Source organism: Gopherus evgoodei, chromosome 4 (assembly GCF_007399415.2).
Source record: "Gopherus evgoodei ecotype Sinaloan lineage chromosome 4, rGopEvg1_v1.p, whole genome shotgun sequence".
NCBI lineage: Eukaryota > Metazoa > Chordata > Testudines > Testudinidae > Gopherus > Gopherus evgoodei.
Genome location: NC_044325.1, coordinates 13,905,356 through 13,929,501, shown reverse-complemented (window position 1 = coordinate 13,929,501; position 24,146 = coordinate 13,905,356). Strand labels below are relative to the sequence as shown.

Sequence of the window (24,146 nt, the reverse complement as noted above, 5' to 3'; positions counted from 1 at the left end):
CCTGTAGGCTCAAGAACTGGATGGCAAATAAAAAGCATCTAACATTGATTTTTTTAAATGTCATGTTTTTTTCTCATGAGTTCTGAATGCTTGGGATTGGCAAAACTGCAGTGTTCACATCTGTTCCCAGACTTGCAAATGAGCAGGGAATTGGGTAAGTACACACAACCTACTGGACAGCCTCCCTGCAACTATAGTTGCTTCTGCTGCTTGCCCCTGCGTTTCCAGCATTCCTACCTGCATTATACCTGAAACACACATATAAAAGCCATTTCAGAGTGCATGCACTGCCACTGCATTAGTGCATTTCTACATCCTATTCTTTGCCTGGCTACTAAGCTGCTCAAATTACCATTTGAAATATAGCCACGTACTGCACTTTATGGACCAACATGACAGCTCCCTGTCCCAAGGAGATTAATCCATGGCCCTAATCCTGCAGCTGGATTTGTATGAGCAGACCCTTGCATCTGCATGGAGGCCCATTGCTTTTACATGGGGCACTACGCAGGCACAAGGTTTCACTCCTACAGAGCCAACTGCAGGATCAGGCCCTACGTTTGCTGTTCCTAGTCCTTCACCTTAGACTGGCCGTTCTTGGGTAACAGGTGGCAGGGTAGTTACGTTTTCCTTCCTTTTATTCAGGAAATATATTCTACTCTAGCAGATCTACCAGAGAGAGAGAGAGAATTAGTTTCCCTGTATGAAATCTTTGGCTATGGTTAGATGGTTGCACCGGTCACTGTATTTTAAAATATGCAAGAAAAAAGGAAGGATTTTCTAGCCAAGTGGTTCTCAACCAGGGAAACTGTACCTCTGGGGGACACAGAGGTCTTCCAGGGGGTACACCAACTGATCTAGATATTTGCCTAGTTTTACAACAGGCTACATAAAAAGCACTAGCGAAGTCAGTACAAACTAAAATTTTACACAATGACTTGTTTATACTGCTGTATGTACTATGCACTGAAATTGATTTATTTTATAATTCGATGGGAAAAAATGAGAAAGTGAGCAGTTTTTCAGCCCTAGTGTGCTGTGACACTTGTCTTTTTATGCCTGATTTTGTAAGTGAATAGGTTTTAGGTGAGGTGAAACTTAGGGTACACACGACAAGTAGTCTAGGTACAGTAGTCTGAGAAGGTTGAGAGCCTCTACTCTAGCCTGACAGTCTGTTACTGCCTTTGCAGCCCAATGTGATCTGTATTAGCACATTTTGAAACGTCAGTTTCCCTCATAAACCCAGAGCTATAACTCCTCACTGTTATAGATTGACCAGTCTGCTTCTGTCAGAGCAAACCCTCCGGCCTAGACAGACTGCATTCTGAATCTGGGTTAGGACAAGCCAGAAAAAAACCTCAGCTCTTAGCAATCAGGTGCTTTTCCGACATGGGGCGCTCTGCCTCCAGAGTCACTGTGAAGTTAACCAACTGCAGTTTGGACTGGCAATAGTTTGAGTCCAAGTAGCCCCAGCCTGGCAGGCTTTTTTATTTATTTATTTTTTTGGTGGTGGCAGTGGTAAGTAAACAGAACTTGAAGAGATTTTCACCCACCACACTAAAGTCATTTTAATCCGTGCTGCCCCCAGGTATTCGTTTCCCATTGCCCAAGTCTCTCACGTTTGTCCTCCACAATCTGGTAGCATGTGGGAGATGAGAAGGAGAGTTCTGCTCCTGGACAGCTTTAAAGGGAAAATATTTGTATATAGCAAAGGACTGTTCAACCCTGGCTAGGCAATGGGATAGGCATGAAGGCTCCTCATTGCCTTATATACGCTATTCTAGAAGGGCTCCCATCTAGAGGCTAAGGTCCTCTACTTAGCAAAGACCGGGATTTGCCCAGAGGGTTCTGCAGTGGCTCAGGGAATTAATAAATGAACCCTTTCCCCTACTAATTAAGTGCCTGGCCCATAGAGAAGACACTTGTAAGGTGAGGTGGTGGCCTTGGGGAATAGAAGGTAGGTGGAAGGGGGCAGTGGAGTGAGAAGAGGCGGTGGGGAGAATTTGGGACATGCAAGGCTGCGGGCAGCCAGAGAAAGAGGCAACTTTCCCCTGCTCCAGGACTGCAGTTGCCAGGGAGATCCCTCTTCTCCTTCCCAGCCCCAGCTTGGGGGCTGCTGCAGCAGGGGAGAGAGGGCACATCCATCGCATTAGAAAGGTAAGACTACAAATATTAAAATATGAGTTGTGTGCTTTTATTTGTAGAACAAAACATGTTAATTATTACTAAGGTTTTTTTTTAATATAGCGCTTTCATCCAAAGCACTTTACAATAGTTAGCTAATGGTGCAAACAACATTTGGAAAGATCATTAAGTGCTCTGCCGAGACCCTCACAATTTTCAAATGGTCCATGAAAAAAAAAAAAAGTTTGAGAACCACTACCCTACTTCACTAGACCCAGAGAGCAGAACTTCCTTTTCTGGGCTATCTGCATCCTGTCTATCCCTCTGTATCGCACGCCCTGCAGTAGAGCCAGCACTGTTTCACCACTTTTTGGGCTGTACACCCTCTCCTTCTCTGACAAAGAGAAAGGCCAGGATATTTCCCCCCCAATGGGCTGAGGACATCTGCACTGCATGCTTCCTATGTTCAAGCCGTCAGTGACATCTGATTCCTTCCATGTGGTTTGTTTGAGCTCAGGCAACTCAGACACAGCAAACGCTTGGGGTATTATTAGATTCTTCTGCTGAGTAAAGAGTGTCTCCGCTGGCTGTGACAGCCATGTCATATCACCTCACAGCTCTTGCTCAGACCCACAACAACAGAAAGGAGTCTGGGAAAGGACGCAAGCTCCTGCCCCCTGGATAAATATAAGCACTGGTGTGGTCTGCTACTGAGCATTTTTACCTCTTGCTAGTGTTAAACATCTTGGTTTTTCAGTCATGGACTTCACAAGACAAAGTTGATAACAGAGCCAGGAGTAGCATGGGTTGACTTACCCGTACAACCACACAAATCACCGAAACAGTGTTTGGCCATCTGCCACATGCATTATGAAACATTACAAGATCTCAGTAAAGGCAGTCACTCACTTTGCATTCGTTAGCAGAAGGCGTTCAAGTAAATAAACGTGTCTGTTTTAGAAATGGGCTGACAGCACTTCAGATTTATTCTCATTTTTCCCCTCAGATGTACAACCCAAGTATCACATTGCAGAGAACAAGTATGGATTGCAGTGAACGGGACTACACACATGCTTAAAGTTCGGCACATGCTTCAGTGCTTCGCTGAATTGGGGCCTGAAAGCAGCCCTAATGAGCTGGGATCTCTCAAATCTTGAAATCCATGTCTTCATACCTCCCACCTGGCTTTTACATGTTTAAAAAGGCCAAATATTTCCACAAGTAATTTAAGAGCAGAAGATCCAGTCTTCGAGAAGCAGGTTGATAGAGAAGTGACCCATGCAGAATAAAGAGACATGGCAATGTTAGATTGGCTCGTAAGTCTACTATATCTGATCTAATATAAACCATTGCAATAATGGTTCTTTCCTCTGTGTTTTACAATAAAGGTGCATTATTGTATGACCTAGTGGCCAATGAAATAAGTGATATCTGAAATCTAGCATTTGACCCACCATGTACAAAACATGTCAACACTTGAGACATGATCCTTTATGAGTGTCACAGTGAAGTGTTGGCATCGTACATGTCCAGTCCACATTGGACTGAGCCACATCCCATTATAGATAAGACCATAAAGGACACCAAATGCAACAGTGATCAGATGATCAGTTCTTCTGCTCATTTTAAAAAGAGGGAATTATAGTTTCTTATATCCCTCCTTCTCTTATTACTTGGGCAGGTAGATAAGACATAGGGCATTAATGCAATAGATAAGGTGATTATGTTTCATGTGGTTCTCTATATCATTAGTTTCTTACTTTAAATTTGTAAAATAAATGTTTTCAACCTTTAAAAAAAAAACAAACCAAGATGGGGCACTTGTTTACCAGTTTTCCTGGATTAAAAACCATACAACTTTGCAATTCTACATCATGACCTAGAAATATAAGGGAAAAAATATAGCAGTACCTTCAGAAAACAGTATAAAATGCATCATCTTTTTTTAATTTTAAAAGTGATCACAGAACTAGTTTCTCTTGTGCATGGAGTAAACATTTAGTGTACTCTTAGCAAATGCTCACATCTAGACAGTTTGTGTTTGGATTTCTTTCCAGTCAAGGCTATGACACAAAATGCAAGGCATGCCGCACTATTACACACAATAATCAGTACTACGCAGGTAAACCATTCTATCATAGCTGATATAAAAAGCTGAGTCTCTTTAAACATGCACTTTTTAGACAAAGATTTTCAAATGTGATTAATGATCGAGGGTTCTGCCCAACTTGAAGTACCTTAATGGGACCTGATTTTCCAGGACTTTCTAGGGAAAAAAGAGAGAAACCCTTTAAAAAATGGTACCTCAAGTTAGGCAATTAAAAAAAAAAAAATCAGTCAGTTTTGAAATTCTTGGCCTTCCTATTTGGCATTATAGAATTACACAGTCATACACCAGATAGCACAAAATCATAGAACATCAGGGTTGGATGGGACTTCAGGAGATCACCTAGTCCAACCCGCTGCTCAAAGCAGGACCAATCCCCAGACAGGTTTTTACCCCAGTTCCCTAACTGGCCCCCTCAAAGATTGAGCTCACAACCCTGGGTTTAGCAGGCCAATGCTCAAACCACTGAGCTATTCCCCCCATCTCTCAAGTGGATGGCTGCATTAATATCCTGATCCACAGTCCACTAAAATCAGTTAGGAGACTTTCATTTTGTACGACAGGCTTTTGGTAAGACCCTACATCTGCTGTGCTATACTTGGGTTTCACACATAAGTAAGTAACCAAAGATTTTAATCCTAGGAAATCAAGCTGCAAAAACAACTAAAGAGACACAAGTTTATGCACCTATGGAACTCTCACCCAGAACTAAATGCTTCTATATTTATCCAGCATACAGTCTACATCATCAGCTATTTTAATCCCTCTAACTATTAGTGGATTGTGACACTGCAGTTGGATAAAGACATTTGACAAAAATCTTATTTAGAGATCAGGATAAACTTAATTGGTTTTTAGCCAGATCTGCACAAAGATGGGCTATTCCACACATACAGCTGTTAATCTGCCCATTGTGCTCTGTAAGATCCAACTGAAGAAGAAAGATGCTAGAAGGAATGTAATATTTCAGGAGCACATTTGTGTGTGTCTCCTTAAAACGAGTAACAGCTACTAGATAGTGAATTAGGAACAAGACAACTGTGTGTTTTAAAAAGCAGATTCGCTAGAAAAGAAAACTGCTCGGTCTCTTCTGCTTCACATTTGAAATACACTATACCTAATGAAGGCTACACCTAATGAACAGCTATTTCAGTTTCTTTAAACAATAGCTAATGAGAATTCTTTAAAGTTACATTTTAATAAGAGATGGCCTCCCATACTTTCCACTGCAAATTGACATTTCCTCAACTAGATGCATGTTTTCCCTTGGTAATGTCAAACAAATGACACTCAGGAAATATGGGTCCACTTCTCAGCCTGTGTGCCTTTTGATCAGGTCCTGCGTGACTTGTTCAAAGCCAATGGGAAATGAACCCGATTGACTTTGATAGGCTTTGGACCAGGCCCTTAAGCGATGCATGCCTCAGTTCCCTCTGCACTCTCTCCCTACCACATTGGGGTGCTTAGAGGCTACATTTATCAATGACCGTAAGGTGATGAAATGCTATGATGGTTGATGGGAGTGAGTATAAATGCAGAGAGATAGATAGAACACTCTGCTTCTATGCAAATATGCCACCTAAACCCCCAGCTCCCTGGAATCTCTCTCTCCTGGGAGGCAAATACTCCTAGTTTTTATATAATTCAAAAAGTATTGGTTTTGTTATAAAAATGTCTTAAACACACACAGTGGGAGGTTTACTATCAGTTCCCCCGGCACCCACACCCACACAAATTGCTGTACAGTAATTTATATAAGAACATAAAAGCCATTCTCATAATTGCCTATTAGAAATTATACAATAGGTAAATGACAGGGTTGCAAAAGCAGTGAAGATGCAAATACGTTGAAATGGGTGTTGGGTGAGGATTATGACTTCTTTTCCCCTGTGAAATAGCCTAGAATCATTGGGTACATCTACACCACTATCACCACCACCATGAGGCACCAAGTCTCCAAACCCAAGTCAGTTGACTTGGGCTTGTGGGTTAAAAGTTGTTGTGTAGATGTTCGAGCCCAGAGACCCATCCCCTTGCAGGGTTCCCAGGGCCCAACATGAAGCTAGCAGTGCTAAGTATAGCACATGGGGCTGTTGAAAATTTTCTACTGAAACTGTTAGATAGAAAATTGGATTTCAACCGAGTTACGCTCTTCACAGCCAACAAGTTAGTGTGTGTTTTCTGCCAAAAAAATTTTATTTTTTCCTCAAAAAGCCAAACATATGAAAACTGAAATATATCTGAATCAGACATGCCACCATGGTGCCTCATGGGAGTTGTAGTTCAGTTGTCTTGTATCCCCATTCTCCTCTATTAGTTGGTGGTTGCAATCCAGCTGGGGAGTCCATTCCACACTACTTCCCCTCACCAACAGGGCAGACACATAGTCCAACCAGGGAGCTTGGCCCATACAGAATGGGGTCATAAGACAACTGAACCACAACTCCCATAATGCACTGCAGAAGCACTTCCAAATCAAACTATTTGTGGTTTTCAGTTGAAATATTTCAGTTTTTCACTGGGGAGGTGGGGGAAGAGAGTCAACATTTTCTGTAGGGAAAGAAAACCACCACCATTTTCCAAACCAGCTCTCTGTAGAACACTTCACAAGCACTGGGATAACATATGCACCAACCTTGGCACATCACTTAAACAGAAGAAATATATTAGCCTCCAGTTAATGTAATATTAGAGAAAGAATAACAGTACCATGATTTATTAGAGCCTCTAGCCATATGGAAGAGTCCTATAGAATTTAACAATGATTTAACTTTGCAGGATTCTATGGAAACCCACAAAACTAGAGTTTAGAAAGTGATCTCTTTTCTATGGGATTTTTCAGTCACCTTATGAAATTGTATAGCTGGGATACAATTCCTATACATTTATTAGAGAAGGCTTTTTTTTCCCCAAAAAAAGCCATAGGCCATCTCAAACTATAGAAAGGTTACCATTTTCTACAGGATTCTCATAAGGGAATAATGTGTTATCTGAGGAGACATCCCATTTCCTGCTCTGAAATTATATGCTTTATTAATTCAAAGATTATATAATTTGATTTTCGGTATATTGTGTGTCTCATGTAATTTTAAACAATTACATGCAGTTTTGCTCCATTTGTGGGTTAAGAAATGTTTGTGCCTCACAAATGGAAGAATAGCATTTACGACAAAAGTCAGTTCCAGAAAACTATGAATATTAAAAAAAAATGGTTTCCATCTATGGATCAGAGAGTAAGTTGACTGCACAGATTACAGTATTTAATATGCTATAAAAATGTTTCCTTTTTTTTGTCCTATGCAATTAGTTGAGTTTTTGGTGGTTTCATAGCCACAGTTATTTCACATGCAATTTGCCAGGCAGACAATCTTCATAGAAAATAATTGGGAGTTCAAAAATGGAACAATACGCCCAGAAGAGCCTTCAACCTCCTAAAAAATGTCTTGATATATTTCAGAACAAGGAAAGAGGTATGTGGACTAACCTCCTGCGTTCAAGAACATGTTTGGTTTTAAAATCAAACACTTGCACACACTGGTGTCTAGCACGCAAATCAGTTACGTAAGATATTTTACCAGGATACACATTTAAATACCATCTCTTGTAAACAAGGTTGTTCTGGAGACAACAGGAATTAGTATAGTTCAAACAGTCCCTCTTCCATGGGCACTGCACTGATTAAAGTGTCTGCATTCACAGAGTTTCCATCAAGGTGGGCCTGAAAAAAGTACACAAATTTTCATGGACACATTTGCTCCTCACACAAGCCTGCATTCATCCCAGATCAGGAGATAACACTGTGCCGACCAGAGAGCAAAAACAGCAAACACGAAGGAATGTTAAAATGAGGGGTCCCTGCCAGTCATGGAATAGATGTCTTTAAATTAACAGATTTACAGCCACTTACATACACACAAGCATCCTTGAAGGAAACAGCTGTACGTCCCTTAGTTGTATGTCCCTTACTTTTAGCAGAGATGTTTCATAGGGTCACAAGAGTTTACAGCTCCTTTAAGTCCCACCCATTTACTGGGAGGTGGGGAGGGGCAAACAAGACATGCTTGTTCAGACAGCCTTCCAGACAGACAAATGGATTACGCCACAGCCCCTGAGACCAGCACTAAATTCTTTTAGGTTCTTATATGTTTGCAAAGAAAAGCCAATAGGTGACAGCTAGAGAACAGCAGCAAGTTAGATGGCATAGAGACCATGATGGAAGGTAGCATCACCCAAATGTGTTTGGACCAGAAAGGATCAACATTACAAGCAGCCATCCATTCAAAATGCAGGACTACGTCGGCAGCTGTGCCACAGCAAAGCTCCATGCGGGTGGGGGCAAGCAGCTCCAAATTGCCTTTCGACCTGCCTTCCCAATCCTGGGACTGACTGGGAGCCAAACTGGCCTCTAGCAGCCTAAAGGCTGCTCTAATCTATGCTGATTTGTAATGGAAAACCTGAATGCCATTACATCAGAAGATCATCAAGCATAGATTGCTCTGGGCTCTTGTCATCAGCCACCCCTCCCCCCGACATGCCCCTCAGGATGGCTGAGAGTTGGCTAAGCAATTTATATTTCCCTATAGTAATTTTCATCCTGACTTTCTCATGCATTCCATTTCCATAGCAATTCATGTTTCCACGTCCGGAAACTTCCCACTGTGGGTTGCTTTAGCATGGACCAGTGAAGGAGCCCAGAGAATTCTATGGATAATATTGAAGCAGCTCTGCCCTTTACAGCCTTTGGGACACTGTCCAAATATTGCATAATAATAAAGGCTGACTGCTGATGCATGACGGGAAACTTAGCTGCCACCCGACAACGTAAGCAGTTCATATGCCCTATTTTCACGTGCTTTCCTCCCACTGTGGTTTATTCCCCATCTCAAGCCATAGTCTCTGCTTTATGACTTTCCACTCAATTGCTACGGAGATGATTATGTTGTCACTGACAAACGTAAATGGCAGGTGAAAAATAAGCAGCAGAAGGAAATTAACTCAGAAGAGCCCGTTTATGGCAGGCAACATTTGTATGAAGAGCAGGAAGAGATGCAAAATAACCAGCTGAGCATAGCAGAGAGGCAGGCTATGAGTATGTCTACACTGCAATTAGATATCTGTGGCTGGACCCTGCCAGCTGATGTGGGCTCTCGGAGCTCAGGCTAACAGGCTGTTTAATTGTGGTATAGATGCTTGGGCTTGATCCTGGGCTCTAGGACCCCATAAGGTAGGGAGGGTCCCAGAGCTCAGGCTGCAGCCCAAGCCTGAATGTCTACACCACAAATAGCCCTTTAGCCTGAGCCTTGAAAGCCCAAGTCTCTAAGTATCTAAGTGCAGTGTAGACATACCCTATTATGTTTTAGTGGTATTCTCTAATAAGCATCAGCAGCTCCTTATGTAAAATCCTGACATATCTTAGGAAGTTCTGCTGAGTTTAAGAGGATGCTGGGTAGTAATATTTTGTCCTGTCCATTCAATCTTAGCAGAGAGCTCAGTGGAAACGCTAGATACCATCTTTCTGGGGAAATATGCGCCAGATCCAGGGGAAGGCAGCACGGCTGATCTGCACAGAGTAGAACACAGGGACATGGTGACAAGGTCAATCAAAGCTCTCTTCTGTACTCCACTGACTTGGGGGCAGGGCATGACATTGTCTCCTAGACACAATTCTAAATGGACAAAACCTCAGCTGAAAGTCAGCATGACACCAGGTCCTAGTCATGTCTTTTTCACTACTACCTCTGCAGCAGGGAAAGGAGTGGTTGAGAGTCCCTATACCAGAAGGTTCCAGTAGAGTTTAGAAGAGGTGGCCCCATTTCTCCTGTTCACCTCAAGTGTCTCTCTTCATGGGAAGGGGCAGTATTTAGCCAGTCTCGGTATTTCAGTGGGCATAGATGCAGAAAGACAGCCTTATTTTTCATTGGAGCACATCACACTATGATCAGCGAAACACAACGGGCTCCATCTTCTGCCCCTTTATGCTGGTGGACATATGTCACTGACTTCAATGGGTGCTAGAGGTTAGACCTCACAGAACGTACTTCATTGTAAAGAGAGTGATTTGTCTGTGATATCAATTAACTTTACCTAATTAGCCTCAAACCTCCTGTGAGAGACAAGGAAATACTTGGATCAACAAGCTTGAATGGAAGCTCACTAACCAGTACAAACACGGAATACATGATTTAGTTAACCATCCAGTAGCTAGATATGCATAGTTAAGTATTGCCATCTACATTCCTTTTGATAAGTAAGACGTGAAGCCACTTGTCTGACAAGGCAAATTGCTCTTAAATAATTTGTAAGGCCCCGTTCATGCACTGGAGCTCAGTTTCCCCTGGAGTGGAATTCTCCCATTAGGATTCCTTCCAAGAGCATTCAGTGGAGTAGGTGTGCTGAGAAATACTTGGAGGAAGATGCCATTTCTTCCAAAAAGGCCATGCAGAAGGGCCTGTAACGAAGGCCTTTAGCCACACTATGACAGCACCCATACCCAGCAAGAGGTAATGCCTGCTGGGGCTTGTAAAGACATTGAAAAAATATGTATATATTCGGAAAGGGTTCAGAAAAGAGCTACAAAAATGAACTGAGGTCTGGGAAACCTGCCTTATAGTGAGCCTTGAGCTGTTCAATGTCTTTAGCTTATCAAGAAGGTTAAGAGGTGACTTGACCACCATCTATAAGTGGGAAGATTTCCAACAACGGAGGACTCCTCAATTTAGCATACAAAGGCATAACAAGACCCAGCAGCTAGCAACCAAAGGAAGAAATTTGAACTAGAGATTAAAAATTTGCCCCTTAAGCCATTGGATAACTAATCAACGTAACAGCTTACCAGGGGATGTAGTGGGTTTGCCATCACTTGAAGTCTTTATATCAAGACTGAATGCCTTTCTGAATAGAGCACTCTAGCTCCACCACACGATATGGGCTTGATGCAGGGATTGTTGGGTGAAATGGTTTGGCCTGTTTGATACAGGAGGCCGGGCTAATTGATCATTAATTATCCCTTCTGGTCTTAAAGTCTCCGAATGTTTTAATACCCTAAAATCTTCCACTGCTTGGTGTTTAAAATAGACTCTTGCATTTCCAAGCACCATCCTTCTGTTCACAATACCTGACACCTGGTTGCCAAGCATTAACTGCCTGGGAGTGTAAACACTGCTTCTAGAGCAGCATTTCTTGCATGCAGCCGCCACAGGGTTTTCTTGCGGTCACAGCCTTCAGGGCAGTGATTTGGGGGCGCAAAGCAGCAGCGGTTTTCCAGGGAAGCTGGTGAAAAGTTTTGAATGCCAGTGTACACAAACCCTGAGTATGAAAAGGTTATTAGGGAAATCCACACGCCACTGTGTTACTCTCGCTATTCTTTTTCAGATGAGAAAAATGAGCTCCACGCCCCCAGGTGCAACGGTCACCAGAGCCCCGCAACACTGGAGAGTCCAAGAGGAAGTGCTGCACTTGGAGTGGGCAAGGCCAAGACACTGGAATGCTGTGTCCATTTGATGCATCTCCTCCCTCCCTCCTGCTCAAACCCAGCTTCTGCAAAGCGACCTATCAATGCCTGACTGCAGTTTAAAGCCCAGTATTGCCAACCTCAAGCATTCCAATAATCATGAGATTTTAACAATCTCATGGCTTTTAAGACAAAACACTAATACATCTGAGTTCTTTTCAATTACCTTCAGGTTGCAGAATGCTTACAGGGCATTATGTTCTTTCTTGAGGTTTTTCTCTGTAACCATAAGGGCTAGAAGTTTAATTTTTTTTTTAAAAGGAAAGCTGAAATTCTCACAGTCACAGGACTCCAGGAGCTGGAGCTTAAAAAAATAAATTACTGGACTACAATAAAATCATGAGAGTTGGCAGCTCTACTGGCTGAATCCCTAGGGGAGGGTAACAGGGCAAATGTTGTGGTCACGTACTGTCCACCCAACTCCTCCCCATCAGCCTTCCTGCCTGATTCAGATCCCTGGGGCTCTCTCTTTCTCTCCTCAGAATCTCCCACATGCGTCCTCAGTGACTTCAGTTTTCATATGGATAACCCATCTTAACTGCACATCCCCTCATTCCTCACCTCTTTGTTTGACTCTCCCACTCACCAACAGGACTGTTCACTCGACTTGGTCACCCCCACACACAGCTCTCTCACTTGCTGCATTTCCCCTCCCTGAGCATCACCAGTCCCTCTTTCTGCATCACCCGTCACCCCACATCACACCCCTCTGTCCCTTGGCCATTCTGGGACTTCCAGTCCACCACACTGAGGACTTCTTGTCTGCTCTCTGCCCTCTCCTCCCTTTCTTCTGCCAGTCTGGTTGTTGATTCTGTCCATGCTTCACTCCTCCTCCATCCTTGATTCTTTTTCCCCTCTCTTCCATGACAAGATCCACCCTGCCAATCCTCATTTGTCCTCAACACCCACCTCCTTCACTCTGGCTCATGCTCTGCAGAGCATCTCTGGCAGAAATCCTGTGACCAGGCTAACTTCCTCCATGGCATATTCGTCCTCTCCTCCCCCAGTGCTGTCACCTCCCTCGCTACACAGCTCTGCCTCTCCAGTTTAACTGAATCCCAGATACCTCTTCACCGCAGCAACTTAGTCTTCAAATGCCCCCCTCCACATCCCCCCCGCACCCAACCTCCTCCTCCTGCCTCCACCCACTCTCTCTGCAAAAGTTCTCCATTTCTTCCCAGTGAAAACTGACAGGACACAACCTGACCTTCCCCCTCCCCTCAACTTGCCTTTCATTCCCTCCTCCCCTATCACAGCTACAGGGGTTCTCTCAGTTACATCAAACACAAGCTGCTAATCTTCACTTTCAAAGCCTTTCCCTCGCATTGACTATCAAGGATGTCAACTCCTACCTCGGATTGTCTCATGATGCCAGTCACCATCCCCTGCTCTGTGACATTTTCAAACAAGCATCTTTCTGCCACGGTGCCCCTTGTGCTTGGGCAGAGCTCCCCATAAACACCCAAAAAAACTACCTCATCCTCCAAGAACCCTCCTGTTCTCTTCTTTGCTGTGATGCCTATCCAAAAAAAAAAAAAAAAAAATTTGACAACTGTTAGGCTGCTGGTGCAAAGATGACTGCCTACCATGCTCACCAATATTGTCTCGTTTCCTTCCACTCTCCTGTCAGTCTATTTGCATCCATCTGCTGTCTCTTGTTTTATACCTCAGTAGTAAGCTCTTCAGGGTGGGGAACTGTCTTTTTGTTCTCTTTATACAGTGCCTTGCAGAAGGGGATTCTATGCTATGACTGGGGCTCTTAGATATTTGTATGGTAATACAAATAATACCACCTGTCGCCAGCTGAAGGTGAGCAACCTCCCTCTCTCTTCGCCCTCCCCCTTCCTTATTAGCAAAGAGTATGTTGTACAAATTGCAACCACACATACCAAGGAGGGGCAGGAGAGCAAATCAAGCCCAACAGTTTTGTAATCTGCTCCGTAGGACTTCTTGCATTAAATGGAATGTTAGAGATAGAGCAACTGGAGGAGGGACTAATGCAATTGTTAAATCAAGCTAATACTCACCTACTTAACTGCTTTACAAACATTTACTAATTAATCCTCACATCCCCCCCACGTGGCAGACAAGTACTATAATCTAAGTTATACAGATAGGGAAACCAAAGCAAGAAGTTTAATTGACTTGCCCAAAGCCCCGGACAGAATCAGTATCAGAACTGGAAACTTTGAGTATTCCTAGCTTCATCTCCAATCCCAGGATTAAATCACGCCTCTTTCTATAGCCCATCGTTTATTTGTTACGAAGTGCAACCACACACACTTTAAAAAATCCAGCAACAATATGAACTGAATTTTAAAGCATGAAATTAACAGCACCTGGAAACAGATTCATTAGAGCTTTTTAGCTCAACAATAAAATGCAGATCTTTTTTAAAAAGTACAATAGTATTGTTTTTTTTAATCTGGGGTGCATTTTAAACAGCATACTTAATAGCTCTGGTTAAGTCATATTCAATTACAACAGAGGAAGCACACCTTGCTTAACATGGCACTAAGAGTTGATTCATGGGAGTTGCAACTTCTGGAAAAGTTCATTTATTTAATTATGACAGTCAAGCCAGGAACCCAAGTGTCCAACAAAATCCACGTTTGTGAAAGAAGCCTGGAGAAATCTTGTCAAGCAGGCTTCAGAAATCGCCCAAGATGACAGTTAGGAGCCTTGACTTTATCTGCTGGTAGCAAATGAAAGAATTAAACCCATGAATACTTGAAGCATTGCTGGAAACGACATTCTGACACTGTAAGTCAGCCCAGAACTCTCTTGAAAGATATGAAGATTGACAATTTATGTTGTAAACACTTAAGAGAAATAGGAATGACCAATGCTAACTATTTAGAGTGTATATTTGAATACCAGGGAGGGAAAAGAACCACACTTTATGAAAGGGGCCTTAACATAATGGGCTTAGTAAATTTATAGATGTTATAATAAACATGTTAGACATCTCAGCTTGTGTTAGAGATGATTATATGCACATCAACAGAAGGGGTTATAAACAACCTAGTGAATGCTAACCGTTTATTAAAAACAGCTCTGAAGCATTAACCCTTTATAACTGGAACCTCAGAAAAAGTCTACAACATCAATCTGGGTCAGTCCTCACAAAAAATATATAATAATGTGGCATCTTTATTCAATTCCAAGGCTTCCAACTTTGAGGTAAAAGTGTTTCTACTAAAAAGCCCAACAAGAGTTGCAGATTTATCAGGGAATATAAGATAAGTTTAACTACACACATTCTGCTCCTTTTCTCCCCAAACCCCCCCCAAACTTGTCCTTGTGACACTCCATAGCCCTCCTTCCCCTTCCAGGTTCCCACTGGTTTTTTCAGCAGCTGATAGACAGAGCATGTAAAGGGAGGAAAGTCCAGGAAGTCCTGGCACTTGGAGGACTCTAGACTGCAGGGGTTCTGCTCCCGACCAGCAGGTAAACAAGACTTGCAAGAAGCGGAGTACTGAATATCTTTGCACCTTCTGAGTGTTTTCAATAGCAGATAAACATAATCCAGTCAGACCTGCTGTCTCGTCCACACCTCTTTTCCATCTTCTGAATCTAAGGGCTGTCTAGAGTGCCACAGAAGTGTTAGCAGAGAGTGAACTGAAGGAGGAGGGGGGAAAAGGAGCCTCAGATCAAGACTGGTTTTATTCGGTTTAAAGTATTAAGGAACAAATTCCACACTACTTTACACTCTACCCATCCTGTTTACTTCACTGGGGCCAGCACAGGGTCTAAATCAGATACTAAAACTGGATGCATGCCTGGTTCGCTGATGGAATCTAAAGGACTTCCTATCGCAACAGCAGAGGAAGGGGCTGACTCCACCCACAAATAAACCCAGGAGCAAGCAGGGCAAAGAACCATGAAGCACTGGGTGCCTTCGGCTGCCACTGAAGTCGCACCTTGGAAGACCACGGCCATAGTTACAGAATGAACTGAAAAGCCTGAAGTTCCTTTTGCTGTTTTGTTCCAATATAAGGCAATTGCAAACAGAACATATTCAGTGCAGACACAATACCTGCATATTTTGTACTATTCTTGGAGTTTTCCTAGTCTTCTGTAATTGATTAATCAAGAGTAATATGGGATGTGTCTGTTTGGCTTAAAAATAAATGCCATACATAGTTCAATCTGCCAGCTTGAGGAGCAAACTTGGTCTGACTCAGGTAACAGATTCTGACACAATGGGACTAATTTAATCATCATGAAACTGATAAACTCAGGGCTTGCAGGAAGACGTTTCACTGATCCCCTTTACAGAAACTCACTGCTATTAAGAAATGTAGTTTGTAAGGTTCACTTACAGAAAGTGGAAGGAGACATATTTATGGCTCACAAAGAACTGGAACAATCAGTATCAAGAGATTTAACATGCAATATCAAAACCAACCTCTAAAGGACAAATTGGCAGAATGGGACAGCTGAGGCATCTGGATGGATCATGACTGGTTTGAGATTCGAGTTAGAAAATGAAACAACTATAATTTTGCCCTCTTCTGACTATCATCATCTGGGTCATTGCCCCAACAACTACACCACTTCTTTCTCCTCTCTGTCTGGTATCTAGCCACACAAGAGAGAGTGGGACTTGTCGGAACCAATGGACCTTCTATCTTTAACGTCCTCCAGAGATCTTTTGGCATTTTGCTTTACTAGGAGATATGCTCAAGGCTCAAACTGAGGAGGGATGTGAGTGGGAGAGAGATTTCCTCTGGTACACTGAGTTGTTTAATATAATATTAGCGTGGAAGCAAGGAATAGAAGTTCCACTTTTTAACGTTTTTGTTATTTATGCCCCAGCATCCTATCAACATTCCCTATCACATAAGCTGTAATGTCCAACACTGTACGAGCAGCACTTTCAGAAGTGGTTACTACTTTTAGGCATTCATCTTTGGACACTAAGGATGAAATCTTTTCTTCATTGGGGCTAATAAGCAAGCGTTTTGCCATTGACTTCCATAGGATCAGGATTTTTCAGAGGTGTTGGGGGTCCAGGCACTCAGCACCTCTAAAAAATAGAACATTAAAAAAAGCCAACAAAGATCAAGTCCTCAATGTCAAACTATTCACTGAAAAATGGGAGCATCCAAAATGAATGGACACTATTGAAAACTATGGTTTGAGTGACTACCCTAGATCACAGAGCAAATCTGCGGCAGATTCCAGACCACCAGTCTTATGCATGAACCACACATCCAGTCTCCCTCTAACACTGGGGTTTCATAATTTCGTTTGTAAGTCCCTTGGGGTGGGATCCTCTTTTGTTCTGTTTGTGCAGCACCTACCACAATGGGATCCTGGTCTATGACAATACAATATCCTCGTTATGGCAATACAAACAACAAGTTAGTATGCACACTAATTCCCTCCACCACACACTACCATAATGCTGAGTTAGACTGTAAAGTCCTCAGAGGAGGGAACCTTATCTCTTTCATTTTGCAGGGTGACAGGTACTCTTCCTCATACTCCATAAATGCTGGCACTCTATTAGCAACAGTATGTATCTCAGACTGTTCCAACCACCAGACAGACAACTGGAGATTTAGGAAAAGTGTATTTGAAAAGCAAGTTTTGGACCTTGTGTCTGTAAAAATCATGTTTAAAAGCCTACAACTCACACTCCTCTTGTCACAAGTCATCAGTAAGTGGTTGTGTCAGCAGGAGGATAAACAGAAACACCCTGTGGGGTATCATGCATGTTCCCTACATGTCTGTTCAGACGCCATTAGAGAAACAGGTAGGCACAGCATCCTCACTCCCCCAACGGAGCAAGAGTAACTAAGGAGGAGCAGTAAGTAGAGGGAGGAAGAGAAAAAGCTAGGCTAGTGGTTCCCAACCCACTGACAGAGGACGCTGTGTACTTCCCCCAACCCATCTCAACTCCTGACTTGTCCAAGTGCAGCAACCACGCTCAGTTTCCCTCTCCCATCCTCCTCCGCTCCTGTTCTCCCCTCTCCTGGCTGTTCATTTTTATTCTCTCATTCAGTGGCTTCCCCTCTCCAGTCAGCAGAAGGTTGCCAGCTACGGGCAGGGGGTTCATTGGTGGCTCCATAGGGGCCAGACCACAGATGCCCAAACAAGCCAAGGTGAGGAGCTTGAGCCAGCAGCCATGTCAATACCATCGTTTGGCCGGTTTCATGGGGATACAGTGGGGGCAGAAGGCAGCTGGCTACCAAGGCTGCTTTACACACAAGCCACAGTCTGTACAATGGGGAGGCAGATCCAGGGCTCTGCGGTCTACTCCAGCCCTGCTGTTCTTCCTCCCCTATTCTGGGAGTGGGGGTCAACCCCCACGGTAGGAAACACACTCCAGGTTAATGAGCATAGCACTGGGCACACCCACTAGCCACACCCTCCCCAGCTATCAGCAAGAGAATCCCCCTCCCCGTCTAAAAGACAGACCAGAGGAAATACTAGAGGCTCCAGTGGCAGGAGTAACCATAGCAACCAGATTCATAATACCGCCCCCCCACCCCCCAGATCTCCCCTGCTCGTGCAGACACACTCTCCTGCAGCCCAGCTCGCTCCGGATTTGACGACAACTAGTCAGGATGCGGAGCAGCCAGAAGCCCAGGTGCTTCTCCGCGCCCCCGGCTCACTGCTGATCGCCTGCCCCGGCGGGGCTCCAAAGCGAGCCCCCAGGAGCTCGATCCCACGGGAGCCCGGCGCCCTCGCCCTCCGCCCGTGGAGCGGAAACCCAGCCGCAGTTTCAGTGTCACCCACTGGGGAAACCTGATTCGCCTCTTTTCCGCCCAGCCTGAGCCAGCCAGCGGCTTCCCCGGAGCCGCCACCGGCACTTGGCTGCAGAAGCGAGACGCTGCCATGCCCCAGCCCTGCCCTAGGCTCGGCGAGCTTGGCAGGGTGGGGGCGGCGGGTGGGATCCTAGCGAGAGGCAGTCACCCCCCTGCCCCTCCATGCGGGTGTCACCCCCCCGGTGGGGGTCCGAGGCGCCCCGGTGCCACACCCCCATGGAGCTCGGACGCCCGAGCCTGGCCCCTCCGCCTCAGGCGCCCCTAACGCCCAGGTGCAGCTGGCCGCGGCACTGCACCTTGACCGGCCGGCCACAGGCCACTGCTCCGGGGGCAGCGCCCACGCAGGAGCCAAGGGGAACGTCCCTCGCATCTGCCCTCTTTGTTAGCCGGCCCCCGGCGAGATGCAGCTGCCGCCCGGAGGAGGCGGGGGGGGTTGATTGGCCCCAGCTGCTCGCCCAGCCCGGCAGGAGGGTCGCTCCCGCAGACCCCCCCCCCCCGGTCCTCAGCTTCCCAGGAGCAGGAGGTTTAAAGCTCGCCTCGCTGGCGAGGGGCATCCCTGCAAAACCCGCCTGCGATTAGCCATTTTCCGCGCCGGCGGCCACCCGCGGGCGCGGACCCGGAGCCGGAGCTGTCCTCTCGCGGTCCCACAACCTGAGCGGCCGGTTCAACGCGGAGCCACTTCCCCGGGCTGGGAGCGAGAGCCCGGCGCGGCGCAGCCCCCCGCGCCCGGGACTCGCCCAGCCCAGCCCGCCCCTGCGCTTCCCCGGCGGGAGAGCCACCGCCGCCCGCCCTTACCTGCGGACCCCGGGCATCCTTAGCAGCCAGCCCCGGCGCCCTGCCTACCCGAGCAGCCGCTCCGCTAGCGCCCGTCCCCGCCGCCCGTGCGCTCGCCAGCCTGCAGGTGACATCATCCCCACTCGGCCCGATAGGATACAAGGCGGCCAGAACTGCGCATGCGCCGGCCCCTGTTGGCCCCCAACGCCAGCTGGGAGTTGTAGTGCGGAGCCGCCTTGCCGTGCCCGCGGCCGCGCTCCAGCCGGGACTACACTTCCCAAGCCCCCTCTGCCCCCAGCCCCAGCTGGAATGCTTCCCCAGTGGGCACGCTGCAGCCGAGGGGAGCGTGCCTGGCAGGGAGCTTGCAGCCGGCTGGTGCAGCGGGGCTGCCCTTTGTCATTCAGCGCACGCACACACACACACCCCCTTAGGGGCCTCAGTTTGGGTTGGACCGTTCCTGGAGGAACATGACACCATCTTAACAGATGAAGTGTTAATTCCTGGAGCCTCCGAGACACTCCCGGAGGGTTGGCAACCCTGTCACCCGCTCCCACCTGGCACAGACCTACCGGAGGAAGCGTTTGCTGCGCGCACTGGGACGTTGCCCTAACAGGGTCTCTCACCCTAGCCCCAGTTCCCCCTTTCAATGCGCCAGGCGCGGCCCAGCTGTGCCTTCTTGGTGCGCAACAAGCGCCCCTGGTTTTATTTTCCTCCCAACGACCTCCCCGTCCCTTCCACTACCCAGTTGTCATTGAGAGCGCGCCGCTTCCGTTTGGCAGGGGTCGGGAAGGGCTCCCCTGAACCCGCGTGCTATTTAAAGCAAAGATTTAGACGGAAAAGTTCCCTGTTCGGGGCTTGGCAAACAATTGAGCTGGGGTGGGGGACACATCAGAACGCAGTGAACACCGTTCACTAGGCTAATCAGCCACAATAACGGAGTCATTCACTAGAAATAACGCGGTGAAATCCACAACAGTTTCTCATGCCAGAGAGACAGAGACAGAGCTGTCAGCTGCTGTTGTAATAACTGCCTCGCTAATAACAGGCAGCAAGTCTTTGTTCGGTGCTCCTGCAGCGGGCTCCTCTTTCTCTAACTGCTGGAAACGCCAAAGAAATTAGCATCCCTTTTAACTTGCATAATCCAGGAAGCTAAAGATCCCCCCCCCCAAAAAAAAAAAAACAACCTTGCCCCACCCAAAAACACAGGCACACAAATAATATTAGACTTCTTTAATCATGAACATTAAAACATTCTCAGGAGTGGGAACAGACATATGCTTTTCACAATGGTGCCAGAGAGACAGAACATGCATTAAAAAATGTGCAGTCTTGTTTCACAAATTGTATTCATTACTGATACGCATAATGTGCAAATAATAGTCCAACAATAATAAGACCTATACACAAAGGCATAAATGTATTAAGACCATTTTTCACCAGCACATAAGACATGGTAAGACACTAGATTTATTATTCTTTATTTATATTGCAGTAGTGCCTGGAGAACCTGTCAAAGAACACAGCCTCTCTGTAATTGGCATTATTCTAGTATGCAGTCACTGCACCAGAGTTCACACTCTAGGGCCCTGATCCTGCAAACACTTATAAATGTATGTAACTTTATGCATGTGTGTAGTGCCACTGATTTCGGGACCAGGAAGGGCTTAGGTTATGATTAAAGTGGATGGAAGGAATGGGAGAATGAGGTAACAATAAAATGAGCCTATGATCACACCTCATGAGATCTCAGCCCATCACACTGTCAGCTGGTAGCACTTTGTAGATATCATGGCAGAGGTGGTCTTAAGAAAGGAACTGAAGCAGAATCAGGTAGTGGCTTTATGGATCTTCCCAGGTTTTTTATTATTATTATTATTATTATTATTATTATTTTATTTTAAATGAGGGCTTGTCTACATCAGAAAGTTGCAGCGCTGGTGAGGGAGTTACAGCGCTGCAACTTTGAGAGTGTCCACATCTGCAGGGCATCACCAGCGCTGCAACTCCCTGTTTGCAGCGCTGGCCGTACTCCCGTTTTGTCTCGGGTGTAGAGGATCCAGCGCTGGTGATCCAGCGCTGGTAATGCAATGTAGACACTCACCAGCGCTTTTCTTGACCTCCGTGGAAGGAGGAAGCCTCTGGTAATCAAGCTGGTTTCCTTTCCCGGTTTGCTCTCTCGGTCCCGGAGCCAGCCAGCAAACCGCAGGGAAGGAGACCTGCTTGCTCGGGGTTCCGGGACCGAGAGAGCAAACCGGGAACGCCGCGGTTTGCTCTCTCGGTCCCGGAGCCAGCCAGCAAACCGCGGGGAAGGAGACCTGCTTGCTCGGGGTTCCGGGACCGAGAGAGCAAACCGGGAACGCCGCGGTTTGCTCTCTCGGTCCCGGAGCCAGCCAGCAAACCGCGGGGAAGGAGACCTGCTTGCTCGGGGTTCCGGGACCGAGAGAGCAAACCGGGAAAGGAAACCAGCTTCGCCGCGGTTTGCTCTCTCGGTCCCGGAACCCCGAGCAAGCAGGTCTCCTTCCCCGCGGTTTGCTGGCTGGCTCCGGGACCGAGAGAGCAAACCGCGGCGTTCCCGGTTTGCTCTCTCGGTCCCGGAACCCCGAGCAAGCAGGTCTCCTTCCCCGCGGTTTGCTGGCTGGCTCCGGGACCGAGAGAGCAAACCGCGGCGTTCCCGGTTTGCTCTCTCGGTCCCGGAACCCCGAGCAAGCAGGTCTCCTTCCCCGCGGTTTGCTGGCTGGCTCCGGGACCGAGAGAGCAAACCGCGGCGAAGCTGGTTTCCTTTCCCGGTTTGCTCTCTCGGTCCCGGAACCCCCCTTGAAGCCGCCCAACAGCGCTGCAGTGTGGCCACATCTAACACCACTTGCAGCGCTGGTTGCTGTAAGTGTGGCCACTCTGCAGCGCTGGCCCTATACAGCTGTACTAATACAGCTGTAACAACCAGCGCTGCAAAATTTTAGATGTAGACATGGCCTGAGATGTGAGACAGGAAGGAAAAAGCAAAAACCAAACAAATAAACCATCAAAATAAAATAAATCTGAGAACCTGAGTCCTATGATCCTTTTCACATGATAACGTGGAATGTTCTATTAAGCTGGGCTGTCATCAGCTTGGTGATGCAAGTTGTCATGTATTCGTAAGATTAATATTCGAGCTGCTTTTAATGTGGACCAAGAAAATTCTCCTAGCCTTCACTGTTCTCTTGTTTTCATTCTGTATTTTATAAATTACTTTTTCAAGAGATCCAACTTCAATTAAGTCAGCGTAGCAATCCTGGACTGCTGGTATATAACTGGGACTCTAAAATAACCTCTTTGCACAAGATAAAGCTGTGGACAGTCATCCAGGAGGATTAATTGTACATTTGGGAGCAAATTAAAATTCAAGGTAAAATTAATCGTATGTCATATTTTAGCCTAAGTAAACACAAATTTGGGTGGAGAAGTCAAGTTTTCTTACATCTTACTACAGCATTTCTCAGCAATAGCAGTAGGCAAAAGGTACAAAAGGCAAGAAGAGAAGATCTCCATAAGGACTGTATTTCATACTCAACCAGATGCATAACATATACAGCCATAGAGATATCAGGAAAGTCCAGTGAGGGCACAGTAAAAGAGAAAGGAGGAACGTCCTTGTGGGAGTTAACACGAACGGTATAGAACACAATGTAATATGAGAAGCACAGGCTGGAATAAGAATAAGTTATCCGGATTTTAACATAGTTATCTTCTTTAGGCCCAATATTTGCTTTGCATTTACACCCATAATGAAATCACTGGATGTACAACAAAAGGGCTGGATCAGAATCCTTGGTCCACCCCCCGCCCCCCCCATGATGTACCCCATCTCCACAGAGTGGGGAAGGGGGTACAGTGCTCAGGAGTCAGGACAGAGCAGGAGAGCTTTCAGTGAGTGCCTTAAAGAGACAGCGCAAGGCATCTCTCACAAACTCCCCAAGCAGACAGCACACACACACACACACGCACAGACTGTCAGTGTCTCTCTCTCTTTCACTCTCACACACACACTCTGTCTCTCACAAACACGCACATTGTCTCTAGGTCACACACACACATTGTCTCTTTCATATTCACCTCCCAACACGTACTTGTATTATTGTTGTTACTTCTTGGTACTTCCTGCAGCACACACATATTCTCTGTAATTTTATTCTTTCTAAGTGTGTCTTTTACTGTTTTGACTGGTCCATGCATTTCATAATTTTTATTTCTCTTACACTTAAATTTAATTCTTTGAGTAGTGAGTTCTAAAAAGCCTAACCCGTCCTGGCTAGAGTAATTATCCCTATGGTAACTTTTAAATACACCTCTACCCCAATATAACACGATCTGATATAACATGAATTCGGATATAACACGGTAAAGCAGTACTCCAGTGGGGCGGGGCTGTGTGCTCCGGTGGATCAAAGCAAGTTCGATATAATGTGGTTTCACCTATAATGCAGTAAGATTTTTTGGCTCCCAAGAACAGCGTTATATTGAGGTAGAGATGTGTATATATATATTATATCTAGTTTTTTTGTTTCTACTGGTGGTGCACATCCACACATCTCTCGGTGCACATAATAAAATTTATTCCATGCTTGGATGGAAAAAATTAGAGGGAACTTTGCGGGTGGGGGCCCCTGCTGGAGGTGGAGGCAAAAGCAGCCCTCTGGCCATGTCCCAGGCCCACCACACAGGGCAGGTGGAGGGACCCAGGCTCCCCACAGCTGCCCACTCGGCTCTCCCTGACCCAGCTACAGCTGACGGGGCGGAGGGGCATGGAGCCACAGCCTGGCCATGATAAGAGCTGGGCGGGAAGTTGTGGGGAGCCCAGGGCTGGATTAACCAT

At 46.0% G+C, this 24,146-nt stretch overlaps 1 protein-coding gene across 3 annotated transcripts in view; it reads right to left on the bottom strand.

Annotated features, from left to right (window-relative positions):
- Window positions 1–19,433, bottom strand: part of DAAM1 (dishevelled associated activator of morphogenesis 1) — a 182,187-nt gene extending 162,754 nt beyond the window's left edge. For 2 of the 3 annotated variants that reach the window (XM_030558478.1, XM_030558481.1), the window contains exon 1: window positions 19,316–19,405. The gene's annotated coding sequence lies outside the window, so the exon portion shown is untranslated. Of the gene's footprint in view, window positions 1–19,315 lie in introns of all 3 variants that reach the window. The other variant, XM_030558480.1, reaches the window with a different exon arrangement.
- Between the last annotated feature and the right edge of the window lie 4,713 nt (window positions 19,434–24,146).